General features: G+C 46.0%; 1 protein-coding gene across 2 annotated transcripts in view; it reads left to right on the forward strand.

The window, feature by feature from the left end:
* LOC115195335 (nuclear receptor coactivator 2) overlaps positions 1-16,683 on the forward strand; it is a gene marked incomplete at its 3' end in the record, with an annotated part of 140,803 nt that overhangs the window by 32,722 nt on the left and 91,398 nt on the right. For both annotated transcript variants that reach the window (XM_029755112.1, XM_029755113.1), the window contains 1 exon segment: positions 9,461-9,541.

Here is a 16,683-nt window from a genome sequence, read left to right on the forward strand (position 1 = left end):
GCTCCCAAACGACCCTATAAATCTGTAAATCTGCTCCTTGGTGAAAGTAAGAACTGCCATTGAATACATAAAAAACACATGGTCATAGAGGATAATAGTTATTCTGTTGAAGGAAAAGTTACTTTTTTGATACAAAAACAAAACCAATGTTTAAATGATAAGTGCAAGAAATGCAGACATTGATCAAATATATATATTTTTTAATGTTTGTTTTATACTATTCAATCAGAAGCGAGAGAGAGAGAGAGAGACTCATTTTAATACCGCTTGGAATGTATTTGTTTAAATTACAAAAGCACAGTGTAAGGCATAGGAAGAATTTGCCACATGCCCCCACCCCCCCGCCAATATTCTTCTTGTCCAATTCTTTCTGCAGCCCTGCTTGTGGCCCAGGGAGGTTTGTGGCGTTTCAAAACTACAACTCTACAGAGATGTTTTTCTTTCCCTCACCGTTATTAGGATTATATTGTAATGTTCTCTACATGGTCTTTTACTGTATAACCAATAATGATTTTCATGTAGAAGAGTCGAGTATAACACAACCAACACTCCCAACCGCCAGGCTGCCTACCCTCCCCCCCAACCGTCCAAGACCCCCCCCAACCGTCCAAGACCCCCCCCAACCGTCCAAGACCCCCCCAACCGTCCAAGACCCCCCCAAACCATCCAAGACCCCCCCAAACCATCCAAGACCCCCCCAAACCGTCCAAGACCCCCCCAAACCGTCCAAGACCCCCCCAAACCGTCCAAGTCCCCCCCAAACCGTCCAAGACCCCCCCAAATTGTCCAAGACCCCCCCAAACCGTCCAAGACCCCCCCAAACCGTCCAAGACCCCCCCAAACCGTCCAAGACCCCCCCAACCGTCCAAGACCCCCCCCCAACCGTCCAAGACCCCCCCAAACCGTCCAAGACCCCCCCAAACCGTCCAAGACCCCCCAAACCGTCCAAGACCCCCCCAACCGTCCAAGACCCCCCCAACCGTCCAAGACCCCCCCCAACCGTCCAAGACCCCCCCCAACCGTCCAAGACCCCCCCCAACCGTCCAAGACCCCCCCCAACCGTCCAAGACCCCCCCAACCGTCCAAGACCCCCCCAACCGTCCAATTTCTCTTCTCTCTCGCTCTCTTCTCCTTTCTTCTCTTTCTCTCTTTTTTCTCTCGCTCCTCTCTTTCTTTCTCATCTCGTTCCTCTCTTTCTTCTCTCGCTTCTCTCTTTCTCTTTCTCTGGGGAGACATGACTGGCTTATTAGATTTAACAGGCACAACGCCTTTTTAATTACCAGCGCCTTCAAATTAGACCTTCAATCATCATCTCCCTGATCAGAGAATTAGCCTAGTGGGATAGAAAATACAGCTCCCACAGAGATGAGAGCTGCAGGCAGGCAGGTTGTGAATAGGAAGAGAGGAAAAGTTTCAGAGTAAGAGTGCTGATCTAGGATCAGTTTGGCCTTTTAGATTATAACGAATATATATATATATACTGCTAAAAAAAATAAAGGGAACACTAAAATAACACATCCTAGATCTGAATGAATGAAATAATCTTATTAAATACTTTTTTCTTTACATAGTTGAATGTGCTGACAACAAAATCACACAAAAATAATCAATGGAAATCCAATTTATCAACCCATGGAGGTCTGGATTTGGAGTCACACTCAAAATTAAAGTGGAAAACCACACTACAGGCTGATCCAACTTTGATGTAATGTCCTTAAAACAAGTCAAAATGAGGCTCAGTAGTGTGTGTGGCCTCCACGTGTCTGTATGACCTCCCTACAACGCCTGGGCATGCTCCTGATGAGGTGGCGGATGGTCTCCTGAGGGATCTCCTCCCAGACCTGGACTAAAGCATCCGCCAACTCCTGGACAGCCTGTGGTGCAACGTGGCGTTGGTGGATGGAGCGAGACATGATGTCCCAGATGTGCTCAATTGGATTCAGGTCTGGGGAACGGGCGGGCCAGTCCATAGCATCAATGCCTTCCTCTTGCAGGAACTGCTGACACACTCCAGCCACATGAGGTCTAGCATTGTCTTGCATTAGGAGGAACCCAGGGCAAACCGCACTAGCATATGGTCTCACAAGGGGTCTGAGGATCTCATCTCGGTACCTAATGGCAGTCAGGCTACCTCTGGCGAGCACATGGAGGGCTGTGCGGCCCCCCAAAGAAATGCCACCCCACACCATGACTGACCCACCGCCAAACCGGTCATGCTGGAGGATGTTGCAGGCAGCAGAACGTTCTCCACGGCGTCTCCAGACTCTGTCACATGTGAACCTGCTTTCATCTGTGAAGAGCACAGGGCGCCAGTGGCGAATTTGCCAATCTTGGTGTTCTCTGGCAAATGCCAAACGTCCTGCACGGGGTTGGGCTGTAAGCACAACCCCCACCTGTGGACGTCGGGCCCTCATACCACCCTCATGGAGTCTGTTTCTGACCGTTTCAGCAGACACATGCACATTTGTGGCCTGCTGGAGATCATTTTGCAGGACTCTGGCAGTGCTTCTCCTGCTCCTCCTTGCACAAAGGCGGAGGTAGCGGTCCTGCTGCTGGGTTGTTGCCCTCCTACGGCCTCCTCCACGTCTCCTGATGTACTGGCCTGTCTCCTGGTAGCGCCTCCATGCTCTGCACACTACGCTGACAGACACAGCAAACCTTCCTGCCACAACTCGAATTGATGTGCCATCCTGGATGAGCTGCACTACCTGAGCCACTTGTGTGGGTTGTGGACTCCGTCTCATGCTACCACTAGAGTGAAAGCACCGGCAGCATTCAAAAGTGACCAAAATATCAGCCAGGAAGCATAGGAACTGAGAAGTGGTCTGTGGTCCCCACCTGCAGAACCACTCCTTTATTGGGGGTGTCTTGCTAATTGCCTATAATTTCCACCTGTTGTCTATTCCATTTGCACAACAACATGTGAAATTTATTGTCAATCAATGTTGCTTCCTTAGTGGACAGTTTGATTTCACAGAAGTGTGATTGACTTGGAGTTTCATTGTGTTATTTAAGTGTTCCCTTTATTTTTTTGAGCAGTATGTATGTATGTATGTATGTATGTATGTATGTATGTATATGTGTGTGTGTGTGTGTGTGTGTGATATATATATATATATATATATTTTATCCTCTTGTTGTTTCATTTTTATATTCACAAAAATCAAACCTTTTTTAATGAAAAAAATGATTGAAAAAATAAATAAATGTGGAATAAATATTTTTCTCCGAAACATACGTGCCACCATTATTGGCACCCCTCGAAATTCTTATGAGTGAAATGTAAATGAAGTATATTCCTATTCATATCTGAGTGATTAGGAATACTTAAGTGGTAAGCCATGACTTCCTGTTTCACTGGGGTATAAATATGAGGTGACACACAGGCCAAGCTTCCATGGTCATCCATCACTATTGGAAAGACCCGAGAATACAGAAAGGATGTGCGACAAAACGTTGTTGAGCTGCACAAATCAGGAAATGGCCATTTCCACTATCAGGGCAATAATGAAGAAGTTTAAAACAACTGGAGATGTTAACAACCGTCCTGGAAGAGGACGTGTGTCTGTATTGACCCCGAACACAGTGAGGAGGATGGATCGAGTGGACAAAAAAATCTCCAAGGATCACAGCTGGAGAATAGCAGACGTTAGTTGGTTGGGTCTTGGGGTCAAAGTCTTAAACTACGATCAGACGCCACCTACACAACCACAAGTTGTTTGTGAGGGTTGCATCCCTGTGGCTCAGTTGGTAGAGCATGGTGTTTGCAACGCCATCATGGTGTGTGCAACGCCAGGGTTGTGGGTTCGATTCCCACGGGGGGCCAGTACAAAAAACAAAAAAAATGCATGAAGTATTTGCTGTCATCAAACTCAAGTGCCTACAGTTTGACAAACGTTACTGGAACCTTCAATGGGCCTGGGTTCTATGGTCAGATGAGACCAACATAGAGCTTTTTGGCATAGACGGAAAGATAGCCATGCAGAAGAGTACCTCATCCCCACGGTGAAGTATGGTGGTGGGTCTTTGACGTTGTGGGCCTGTTTTTCTACCAAAGGCCCTGGACAACTTGTTAGGATACGTGGTATCATGGACTCTAATGAACAATAATACTCTGTGTATTAACAACTAACAGACACTACAGTAAGAAACGGACGAGGACAATACTGAACTAGTGAGAAACGCACAGGTAGTAATGTTCATGTTCTGATTGGTTGTTCTACAGGTAGTAATGTTCTGATTGGTTGTTCTACAGGCAGTAATGATCTGATTGGTTGTTCTACAGGCAGTAATGATCTGATTGGTTGTTCTACAGGCAGTAATGATCTGATTGGTTGTTCTACAGGCAGTAATGATCTGATTGGTTGTTCTACAGGTAGTAATGATCTGATTGGTTGTTCTACAGGCAGTAATGTTCTGATTGGTTGTTCTACAGGTAGTAATGTTCTGATTGGCTGTTCTACAGGCAGTAATGTTAATGTTCTGATTGGTTGTTCTACAGGTAGTAATGTTCTGATTGGCTGTTCTACAGGCAGTAATGTTCATGTTCTGATTGGTTGTTCTACAGGTAGTAATGTTCTGATTGGTTGTTTACATTGGTTCTACAGGTAGTAATGTTCTGATTGGTTGTTTACATTGGTTCTACAGGTAGTAATGTTCTGATTGGTCGTTCTACTGGCTGTCTCTATGGGTGTGGCAGGAAGTTACATTCTGCAGCTAATATGGTACAAAGTGGTTGTTCTCCCTGTAGATGTTCTCCTTTTTCTGTTTTGGTTTCACAATTGTTATATTTGTTTTCAATTTTGGGAAATAAAATTGTCTTTTATAGTAGTTCTGTCAGTGTAGGAGAAAATACAGCTGTGTCTCGACCTCTGATGGCAGAGTAAGCACAACCTGTCCTCTCTGGGTTAATAGATTGGTATGTAACAGCCGGTTTATATGGCCAGGCTGTGTTCAATCAGTCTGTACATAGAAAACTGAGGAAAACACAGACAATCAGTCAGATTGTCTGTTTTAGAGACAAATAGCAATTGATTTGGTTGGGCCAGATTTGAGTGCTGTCCTGAGGCTTTGTTGGGTTGGTTTGGCTTAGTGAACTGAGCCTCAGAACCAGCTGGCTGAGGGGACTCTTCTCTATGGTCAGAACCAGCTGGCTGAGGGGACTCTTCTCTATGGTCAGAACCAGCTGGCTGAGGGGACTCTTCTCTATGGTCAGAACGAACCAGCTGGCTGAGGAGACTCTTCTCTATGGTCATCTCTTGACATTTGAGTGCTTTTTAATGGTCACTTGTTTCTAAATGATTAGAACATTTGGTGGATCTTTTTGTGGATATCAATCAGAATAGGGAAGTGGCCTAATTCCTGCCCTGCATGCGTTGTTTGGAGTTTCTCTGTACGATGGTGATGCTCTAACAGAATTCCGCATGCAGGGTTTCAGTCCCATTTGTCAAATTTTTGTTACATAAGTGGATCCAACACTTCACTGCCGTATGGCGGACCCCACACTTCACTGCCGTATGGAGGACCCCACACTTCACTGCCGTATGGAGGACCCCACACTTCACTGCCGTATGGAGGACCCCACACTTCACTGCCGTATGGAGGACCCCACACTTCACTGCCGTATGGAGGACCCCACACTTCACTGCCGTATGGAGGACCCCACACTTCACTGCCGTATGGAGGACCCCACAATTAACTGCCGTATGGAGGACCCCACAATTAACTGCCGTATGGAGGACCCCACACTTTACTGCCGTATGGAGGACCCCACACTTCACTGCCGTATGGAGGACCCCAATACTTCACTGCCGTATGGAGGACCCCACACTTCACTGCCGTATGGAGGACCCCACACTTCACTGCCGTATGGAGGACCCCACACTTCACTGCCGTATGGAGGACCCCACACTTCACTGCCGTATGGAGGACCCCACACTTCACTGTCGTATGGAGGACCCCACACTTCACTGCCGTATGGAGGACCCCACACTTCACTGTCGTATGGAGGACCCCAACACTTCACTGCCGTATAGTGCTATTGGTTCTATTATTGATTAGAGGATTTTGATTGGTTCGTCTGATTTAGTAGATCGTTTAATGGCAGAGAAAACCCTCCTTGCTTTCTTTCAGTTCATTTAAAGCTTTATTGGCAAGTGAAATAAACAAAAGACAAAAGACAACAAAAAACTATTAGAAATGATTAGTAAAATTGCTCACTCTCTCCTCTCTCATGCCCTTGGAGGAATTTACTGTGCCACTGCCTTTGGCTCTGTGGTATATGTCACATGCTCTGTGTCACCTGGCTGTTCTCCCATCTCATTGGTTGCTGGTGTGACAAGGTTCCTGAGGGACTGAGGAGAGAGAGCAGAGAGCGAGAGAAGGAATGGCAGTTTCCTCTTTCTGGAAATTGTCTCGATTGCATTGATCTGGATCAGATTTGTTTAGAAATAAAAAGCAGAGATCCCCAAAAACATTTTCTGCATCACAAATGGCACCCTATTCCCTATATAGTGCACTACTTTAGACCACAGTCCATTGGCACCCTATTCCCTATATAGTGCACTACTTTAGACCAGAGCCCTATGGCACCCTATTCCCTATATAGTGCACTACTTTAGACCAGAGCCCTATGGCACCCTATTCCCTATATAGTGCACTACTTTAGACCAGAGCCCTATGGCACCCTATTCCCTATATAGTGCACTACTTTAGACCAGAGCCCTATGGCACCCTATTCCCTATATAGTGCACTACTTTACAGAGCCCTATGGAACCCTATTCCCTATATATAGTGTACTATGCCATATTTTATTTGTTATTTTTATATAAACTTTATTTAACAAGGCAAGTCAGTTAAGATCAAAATCTTATTTACAATGGCGCAGCGGTCTAAGGCACTGCATCTCAGTGCAAGAGGCGTCACTACAGTCCCTGGTTTGAATCCAGGCTGTATCACAACCGGCCGTGATTGGGAGTCCCATAGGGCGACGCACAATTGGCACAACGTTGTCCAGGTTAAGGTTTGCCGGATTAGGCCGTCATTGTAAATAAGAATTTGTTCTTAACTGACTTGCCTAGTTTAAATAAAGGTTAAATATTATTATTATTATTTTTTAATTAAAATTGTTGTTATGCTGGGAAGTAGATGGTCATTCTTCCCTGCTCTCAATGTCTTCTCCACAGAACAAAGACAACAGGATGTAGTTTATAACCCAACCCTAGCCTGTGGTTGGCCAATTAGAATTCCTTGCAATAAAATTGGGCCAATGGCCAAATACCAAGTATCCCGTTTCAGGCTCAATGTATAGACAATTCGGACCAATGAGAACTTGCCGGATGTAGCTATGAGTCCCGGACTGAAATTCCTCCCGTGTCTCTGACCCATTGATCATTAATTCCCCATTACAGAAAAACAACTATTTCCATTGATCATTAATTCCCTCTTGACCTTTTAGTCCTCTTGACCTTTAGTCCTCTGCGTTGTGTATTCATCTTGACATATTCTTACACTGGCATACAGAAGTGTGTTTAACACCTGATGTAATCTCAACCACCGACACACACACACACACACACACACACACACACGCGCGCACACACACACACACACACACACACACACACACACACACACACACACACACACACACACACACACAGGGCTGCCAGGACTCTCTCTCACACACACACACGCACACACAGGGCTGCCAGGACTCTCTCTCACACACACACACACACACACACACACGCACACACAGGGCTGCCAGGACTCGCTCACACACACACACACACACGCAAACACGCACACACGCACGCACAGCTGCCAGGACTCACACACACACACACATACAGGGCTGCCAGGACTGACACACACACACACACACACACACACACACACACACAGGGCTGCCAGGACTGACTGAGCCTAAACATTAGACCTTACACTGACAGGGGCTTGGACTTCCACTGTTGTAGTCGAATCAGATGTCATTGCAGTGAACTTTGGAAATAGATTGAATCAGTTTATTTATTCAACAACCACCCATTGACAACGGGGCCATTTTTATCACATAAATAGAAATAGATTTAATCAGTTTATCACAAACTGAATCAATCCATTTCTATTTATCACAAACAGATTCATTATATTTATCACAAACTGATTCATTATATTTCTATTTATGTGATAAAAATGGCCCCGTTGTCAATGGGTGGTTGTTTAATAAATGTACATACTTGGAACAGGCTAGTTAAGGGCTTCAGATAGGACAGTCAAGAGGGGCTTAGTGTTCTGCTGAGGGTTTAAGAGCATTTAGCTGTCCCTTAGTGTTCTGCTGGGGGTTTAAGAGCATTTAGCTGTCCCTTAGTGTTCTGCTGAGAGTTTAAGAGCATTTAACTGTCCCTTAGTGTTCTGCTGGGGGTTTAAGAGCATTTAACTGTCCCTTAGTGTTCTGCTGGGGGTTTAAGAGCATTTAACTGTCCCTTAGTGTTCTGCTGAGGGTTTAAGAGCATTTAACTGTCCCTTAGTGTTCTGCTGGGGGTTTAAGAGCATTTAACTGTGCCTTAGTGTTCTGCTGGGGGTTTAAGAGCATTTAACTGTCCCTTAGTGTTCTGCTGAGGGTTTAAGAGCATTTAACTGTCCTGTCCCTTAGTGTTCTGCTGGGGGTTTAAGAGCATTTAACTGTCCCTTAGTGTTCTGCTGAGGGTTTAAGAGCATTTAACTGTCCTGTCCCTTAGTGTTCTGCTGGGGGTTTAAGAGCATTTAACTGTCCCTTAGTGTTCTGCTGGGGGTTTAAGAGGATTTAACTGTCCCTTAGTGTTCTGCTGAGGGTTTAAGAGGATTTAACTGTCCCTTAGCGTTCTGCTGGGGGTTTAAGAGCATTTAACTGTCCCTTAGTGTTCTGCTGAGGGTTTAAGAGCATTTAGCTGTCCCTTAGTGTTCTGCTGAGGGGTTAAGAGCATTTAACTGTCCCTTAGTGTTCTGCTGAGAGTTTAAGAGCATTTAGCTGTCCCTTAGTGTTCTGCTGAGAGTTTAAGAGCATTTAACTGTCCCTTAGTGTTCTGCTGGGGGTTTAAGAGCATTTAACTGTTCCTTAGTGTTCTCTATCAACCTAATAAACCTGTATTTCAAGTTGGTACTTCCATGATGTGAAACCGTGACTGTGTGCTTCTTGCCAGGGGGAGATGAGATGGATGATTCATTCAGTTGGGGCTGTTTTGAGTGGTTCAAGTAGTCTACAGTTTGCTAGTTAATGGCTTTCTGACAGTCACCAAATGATCAGCGGTGTTGAAAGCTGTGTATAATCAGCTGTATATAGCTGTTTTTTCCCTTTTTGTCAAATCAAATCTTCAGAGTTTCTCAATTAACCTGATTTACCAGTGTTAACACAAGTCAAGAAACGTGTGTGTGTGTGTGTGTAACCCTGACTAACAGTGTGTCTACCTGTCTGGTCACCAGGTAGAAGAGGTGGATGAAGAGTTGCCCTCCCAGCAGCCATGATGCCCTGAAGAGCTGACTGGAGTCTGGACGAGAACCTAGGTACTGTGAGACAAACACGCGCACACACGCAGACATACAACGTTACACGCTTACACACACACACACATTCCCTTGAAGAATCCTGGGATGCACAGTGTCCTATTTTACTTGTGTGTTTATGGTACGGGGGAAAAAAATGAAAAAAAATGTATGGAATGTATGTATTCACTACTGTAAGTCGCTCTGGATAAGAGCGTCTGCTAAATGACTAAAATGTAAATGTTTACTGGCAGTGTTAACCTTGTACAAAATGACTGACCGTCAACTGCTCTGTCTCACACACTTCTGCTGTGGACGTGTTGTCTATCGGTCGAGTCGGTCCGACATCTCATTATGGGACACGTCCTCTTTAGCGGGTCATTGGTTGAAGCCTTATTCAATCGTGTAAATCAGAGCTTTATGGATGTAATTCCCCCCCACCCGTGTGTCTATATATCACCCTGCTCTGCTCTGATTTCCTCATTCTTCTCCTCTTTACGAGTCTATTTGGTTACTAGCCCGTTAAGCAGCTTTCTTCAGAAAACTAGCACCCAACTTCACTGTTCCTTTTCGGTGTGGGTTACCAGGGGCTTATTTTCAACTTTCAGGAATTCTGCTAACTTCAGCTTCACTTTACAGAGTGAAGTTAGCTTGTTAGCCACGCTATTTGTTGTCAGGTAGCTACAGTACACCTCTTGCCTGCCCTACACACATTTGCCATTTGTTAGCTAGCTAGCTCCACTGCTTTAGCATCCCGCTAATATCAGATCCCACACACATTACATTTACATTTTAGTCATTTAGCAGACGATCTTATCCAGAGCGACTTACAGTAGTGAATGCATACATTTCATACATTGTTTTCCCCCGTACTGGTCCCCCGTGGGAATCAAACCCACAACCCTGGTGTTGCAAACACCATGCTCTACCAACTGAGCCACATGGGACCACATTCTAGCTACTTCTATCCGGGGTCTCTAGCTCTCCGTCGGGTTCCCACCGTTTGGTGAACATGTGAGTGTCTTGGCTAGTTACTGGGTTAATGGCATAAACACCAGATTTGGTTTGTTTGACTAGCACGAGCTGTTCGTTCTTCTGTGTGACAAATAAACATTTGATTTGATGTGGTAGTGGCGGAGTAGGGGCCTGAGGGCACACAGTGTGTTGTGAAATCTGTCAATGTATTGTAATGTTTTTAAAATTGTATAAAGTGCCTTCATTTTGCTGGACCCCAGGAAGAGTAGCTATCCCACTATTTGATGCACCATCCTTTTTACATTCCCCTGCGAAAGATAACAGTTCATTCTACCTCAAGTTAGTTGGTTTACACGTCGAGTCGGCGCTCGGTATCTCACGCTACGGCTCGGGCTAGCTGGCTACCGTCACGCAGGTGAAGATAGCCAGCTAATTAGCTAGCATCACTGTATAAAGATGGCATTTGTTTCCCACCACCCTGCTAAATAAAGCTTTTCTGTTTCTACTTACCTGGCTTAAGCTCACGTTACCCCGTGTCTCTCCCGACTTCGTCGTAGTAGTAGCAGCGTGGGCTTAAGAGTTGCGGCGTAAATTGGTGACTGACTGGTTGATCTGCGTGGACACTCGGGCTCAGGCAGCGGAGCACACGGGCCAGCTGTTGTCACACCTGCTCTCTCTAGGCTTCAGGATAAATCACCTGCTCTCTCTTGGCTTCAGGATGAATCACCTGCTCTCTCTAGGCTTCAGGATGAATCACCTGCTCTCTAGGCTTCAGGATAAATCACCTGCTCTCTCTAGGCTTCAGGATGAATCACCTGCTCTCTCTTGGCTTCAGGATGAATCACCTGCTCTCTAGGCTTCAGGATAAATCACCTGCTCTCTCTAGGCTTCAGGATGAATCACCTGCTCTCTCTAGGCTTCAGGATGAATCACCTGCTCTCTAGGCTTCAGGATGAATCACCTGCTCTCTCTAGGCTTCAGGATAAATCACCTGCTCTCTCTAGGCTTCAGGATGAATCACCTGCTCTCTCTAGGCTTCAGGATAAATCACCTGCTCTCTATAGGCTTCAGGATGAATCACCTGCTCTCTCTAGGCTTCAGGATGAATCACCTGCTCTCTCTAGGCTTCAGGATGAATCACCTGCTCTCTCTAGGCTTCAGGATAAATCACCTGCTCTCTCTTGGCTTCAGGATGAATCACCTGCTCTCTCTTGGCTTCAGGATGAATCACCTGCTCTCTATAGGCTTCAGGATGAATCACCTGCTCTCTCTAGGCTTAATCAGGCCTAAAGCAACATCAGTCACGTGGCTTCTTGGGCTCATGGTCTCCATGATTGTGGTAGTTCTGCTTGGTCTCCTCCTCATGAGAGACTTCCAGCGTTAGGTGACCTCACTCCGCTTGGACCCGCCTCTCTACTGGCACAGGTGCCCACTTCTTAATAATAATAATAATTATTATTTTAATTTTTTTTCTTCAAATGTAACCTTTTTATTTAACTAGGAAAGTCAGTTAAGAACAAATTGTTATTTACAATGACGTCCTACACCGGCCAATCCCAGACGACACTGGACCAATTGTGCGCCGCCCTATGGGACTCCCAATCACGGCCAGTTGTGATACAGCCTGGATTCAAACCAGGGTCTGTAGTGACGCCTTTTGCACTGAGATGCAGTGCCTTAGACTGCTGTGATACAGCCTGGAATCTAACCAGGGACTGTAGTGACGCCTCTTGTACTGAGATGCAGTGCCTTAGACCGCTGTGATACAGCCTGGAATCTAACCAGGGACTGTAGTGACGCCTCTTGTACTGAGATGCAGTGCCTTAGACCGCTGTGATACAGCCTGGAATCTAACCAGGGACTGTAGTGATGCCTCTTGTACTGAGATGCAGTGCCTTAGACCGCTGTGATACAGCCTGGAATCTAACCAGGGACTGTAGTGACGCCTTTTGTACTGAGATGCAATGCCTTAGACCGCTGTGATACAGCCTGGAATCTAACCAGGGTCTGTAGTGACGCCTCTTGTACTGAGATGCAATGCCTTAGACCGCTGTGATACAGCCTGGAATCTAACCAGGGTCTGTAGTGACGCCTCTTGTACTGAGATGCAATGCCTTAGATCGCTGTGATACAGCCTGGAATCTAACCAGGGACTGTAGTGACGCCTCTTGTACTGAGATGCAGTGCCTTAGACCGCTGTGATACAGCCTGGAATCTAACCAGGGACTGTAGTGATGCCTCTTGTACTGAGATGCAGTGCCTTAGACCGCTGCGCCACTCGGGAGCCACTTCTCTCTGCAAAGTGTCTATTGGCACTTCCAATGCTGGAGAGACCCATCTCTCTTGACGCGAAACTTCCCGACTGGGAGAGTCTTCACGCGCAGAGTAGTGACTGGTTGCATCACTACAGGGATGGGGGCATTCCACGAAGAGCGTACGGTGAACTTCGGCGGCTTGTTGGGCTTCGTAACGCCTGGAGGTTGCTGTGCCCTCCCTGGCGCACACAGTCCCTGGCGCTGGAAACTTCTTTATTTATTATGGGGTCCAGCAAAATGAAGGCACTTTATACAATTTTAAAAACATTACAATACATTGACAGATTTCACAACACACTGTGTGCCCTCAGGCCTCTACTCCGCCACTACCACATCAAATCAAATGTTTATTTGTCACATACACATGGTTAGCAGATGTTAATGCGAGTGGAGCGAACTACTACTACTAAATCCCATGTATAGGTAATAGTGAGTAGGATGGATGTAGTTATATTACGATGGACCACAGCAGGCTTCTCAGAAAACGGGCTATTGGCAATCAGGGCGTTTTGTAAAGTGTCCCAACAGTGCGATGTCGAACCGAGTCCGTTCTCTGAAGGAGATGAGGGAGAAATCTCACCAGATTGATCCTCTTGCATGACTCGTGTAAGAAGTAGTTCATAGAATGAGGAAACCAGAGCGCTGCAGGGTGTTATATAGACCTGTGGGGCGTTCACCTAGAATGTTCTGATTTGGCCTGTTAGGCGTGATTTTGAATAAGGCTTCAACCAATAACCCGCAAAAAAGAGGGCGTGTCCTATAGTGAGATGTCTCCCTCATCTCCTTCAGAGAACCAGGGTTACATACCGTAACCCAAATATATGTTCTATTATATCAGACACTGTCAGAAAGGACGGAAGTGAATTTATTAGATATTTAACCTCTTACCTCTAATCTGATTGTTATGAAGACATTACCTCTCTCTGCTCTGTGCTTCAGATGAATGGATGACTGGATAGTTGTGGAGAGGTGCTTAGTAATGAGAGTAAATAAATGTGGCTGTCCCCCTTGTATTCTCTCACTCTCTTTAGCGTTAATGCTTTGTGAGAAGATAGGATCAGAGAGACCGGTAGGGGAAATCAACAATGCCATTTATTTATCAAGTGATTTCTTTCTCCTTTTTACCAGGTGTCTCTCTCTCGTCATCTCCCCCGCTCACTCCTTCCATCCACACAGTCCTGTAGTGTAGCATCCGCGTCGTCTGATCACTTCCGTATTGAGCGAGTCACTGGAACTTCCTGCTTTAGTTTTTGCTTGTAAGCAAGAATCAGGAGGATTTGAATTATGGTCAGATTTGCCAAATGAGCCCTGGTCAATGCTGCATTTCAAATGGAACCCTATGGGCCCTGGTCAATGCTGCATTTCCGATGGGCCCTGGTCAATGCTGCATTTCAAATGGCATCCGATGGGCCCTGGTCAATGCTGCATTTCAAATGGCATCCTATGGGCCCTGGTCAATGCTGCATTTCAAATGGCATCCTATGGGCCCTGGTCAATGCTACATTTCAAATGGCATCCTATGGGCCCTGGTCAATGCTACATTTCAAATGGCATCCGATGGGCCCTGGTCAATGCTGCATTTCAAATGGCATCCTATGGGCCCTGGTCAATGCTACATTTCAAATGGCATCCTATGGGCCCTGGTCAATGCTACATTTCAAATGGCATCCGATGGGCCCTGGTCAATGCTGCATTTCAAATGGCATCCTATGGGCCCTGGTCAATGCTACATTTCAAATGGCATCCGATGGGCCCTGGTCAATGCTGCATTTCAAATGGCATCCTATGGGCCCTGGTCAATGCTGCATTTCCGATGGGCCCTGGTCAATGCTACATTTCAAATGGCATCCGATGGGCCCTGGTCAATGCTGCATTTCAAATGGCATCCTATGGGCCCTGGTCAATGCTGCATTTCAAATGGCATCCTATGGGCCCTGGTCAATGCTGCATTTCAAATGGCATCCTATGGGCCCTGGTCAATGCTGCATTTCAAATGGCATCCTATGGGCCCTGGTCAATGCTACATTTCAAATGGCATCCGATGGGCCCTGGTCAATGCTGCATTTCAAATGGCATCCTATGGGCCCTGGTCAATGCTGCATTTCCTATGGGCCCTGGTCAATGCTGCATTTCAAATGGCATCCTATGGGCCCTGGTCAATGCTGCATTTCAAATGGCATCCTATGGGCCCTGGTCAATGCTGCATTTCAAATGGCATCCTATGGGCCCTGGTAAATGCTGCATTTCAAATGGCATCCTATGGGCCCTGGTCAAAAGTTGCGCACTATACAGTGCCTTCTGAAAGTATTCAGACCCCTTGACTTTTTCCACATTTTGTTACGTTACAGACTTATTCTAAAATGGATTAAATGTTTTTTCCCCCTGATCAATCTACATACAATACCCCATAATGACATCACAATACCCCATAATGACATCACAATACCCCATAATGACATCACAATACCCCATAATGACATCACAATACCCCATAATGACATCACAATAACCCATAATGACAAAGCAAAAACAGGGTTTAATAATTATTTGCTAATTAAAACAATTCTGAACTGAAATATCACATTTATGTAACTATTCAGTCCCTTTACTCAGTACTTTGTTGAAGCACCTTTGGCAGTGATTACAGCCTGCAGTCTTCTTGGGTATGACGCTACAAGCTTGGCACACGTGTATTTGGGGAGTTTCTCCAATTCTTCTCTGAAGAGCCTCTCAATCTCTGTCAGGTTGGATGGGGAGCGTTGCTGCACAGCTATTTTCAGGTCTCACCAGAGATGTTAAATAAAGTTCAAATCCGGGCTCTGGTTGGGCCACTCAAGGACATTCAGAGACTTGTCCTGAAGCCACTCCTGCGTTGTCTTGCCTGTGTGCTTAGGGTCATTGTCTTGTTGGTAGGTGAACCTTCGCCCCAGTCTGAGGTCCTGCGTGCTCTGGAGCAGGTTTTCATCAAGGATCTCTCCATACCTTGCTCCGTTCATTTTGCCCTCAATCCTGACTAGTCTCTCAGTCCCTGCCGCTGAAAAACATCCCCACAGCATGATGCTGCCACCACCATGCTTCACCGTAGGGATGGTGCCAGGTTTCCTCCAGACGTGACGCTTGGCATTTAGGCCAAAGAGTTCAATCTTGGTTTCATGGTCTGAGAGTCTTTAGGTGTCTTTTGGCAAACTCCAAGAGGGCTGTCATGTGCCTTTTACTGAGGAGTGGCTTCCATCTGGCCACTCTACCATAAAGGCCTGATTGTTGGAGTGCTGCAGAGATGGTTGTCCTTCTGGAAGGTTCTCCCATCTCCACAGAGGAACTCTAGAGCTCTTTCAGACTTACCATCGGGTTCTTGGTCACCTCCTTGACCAAGGCCCTTCTCCCCCGATTGTTCAGTTTGGCCGGGCGGCCAGCTCTAGGAAGAGTCTTGGTGGTTCCAAACTTCTTCCATTTAAGAATGATGGAGGCCACTGTGTTCTTGGGGACCTTCAATGCTGCAGAAATGTTTTTGGTAGCCTTCTCCAGATCTGGGCCTCGACACAATCCTGTCTCAGAGTTCTACGGACAATTCCTTCGACCTCATGTCTTGGTTTTTGCTCTGACAGGCACTTTCAGCTGTGGGACCTTATATAGACAGGTGTGTGTCTTTCCAAATCATGTCCAATCAATTGAATTTACCACAGGTGGACTCCAATCAAGTTGTAGAAACATCTCAAGGATGATAAACTGAAACATGATGCACCTGAGCTCAATTTCGAGTCTCATTTCATAGGGTCTGAATACTTATGTCAATTTCAAAAAGCCTGCTTCCGCTTTGTGATTTTGGGCTATTGTGTGTATATTAATGATGCTGTAACGATAAAACAAAATGTG

The sequence above is a fragment of the Salmo trutta genome, chromosome 6, assembly GCF_901001165.1.
Source record: "Salmo trutta chromosome 6, fSalTru1.1, whole genome shotgun sequence".
NCBI classification, from domain to species: Eukaryota; Metazoa; Chordata; class Actinopteri; order Salmoniformes; family Salmonidae; genus Salmo; species Salmo trutta.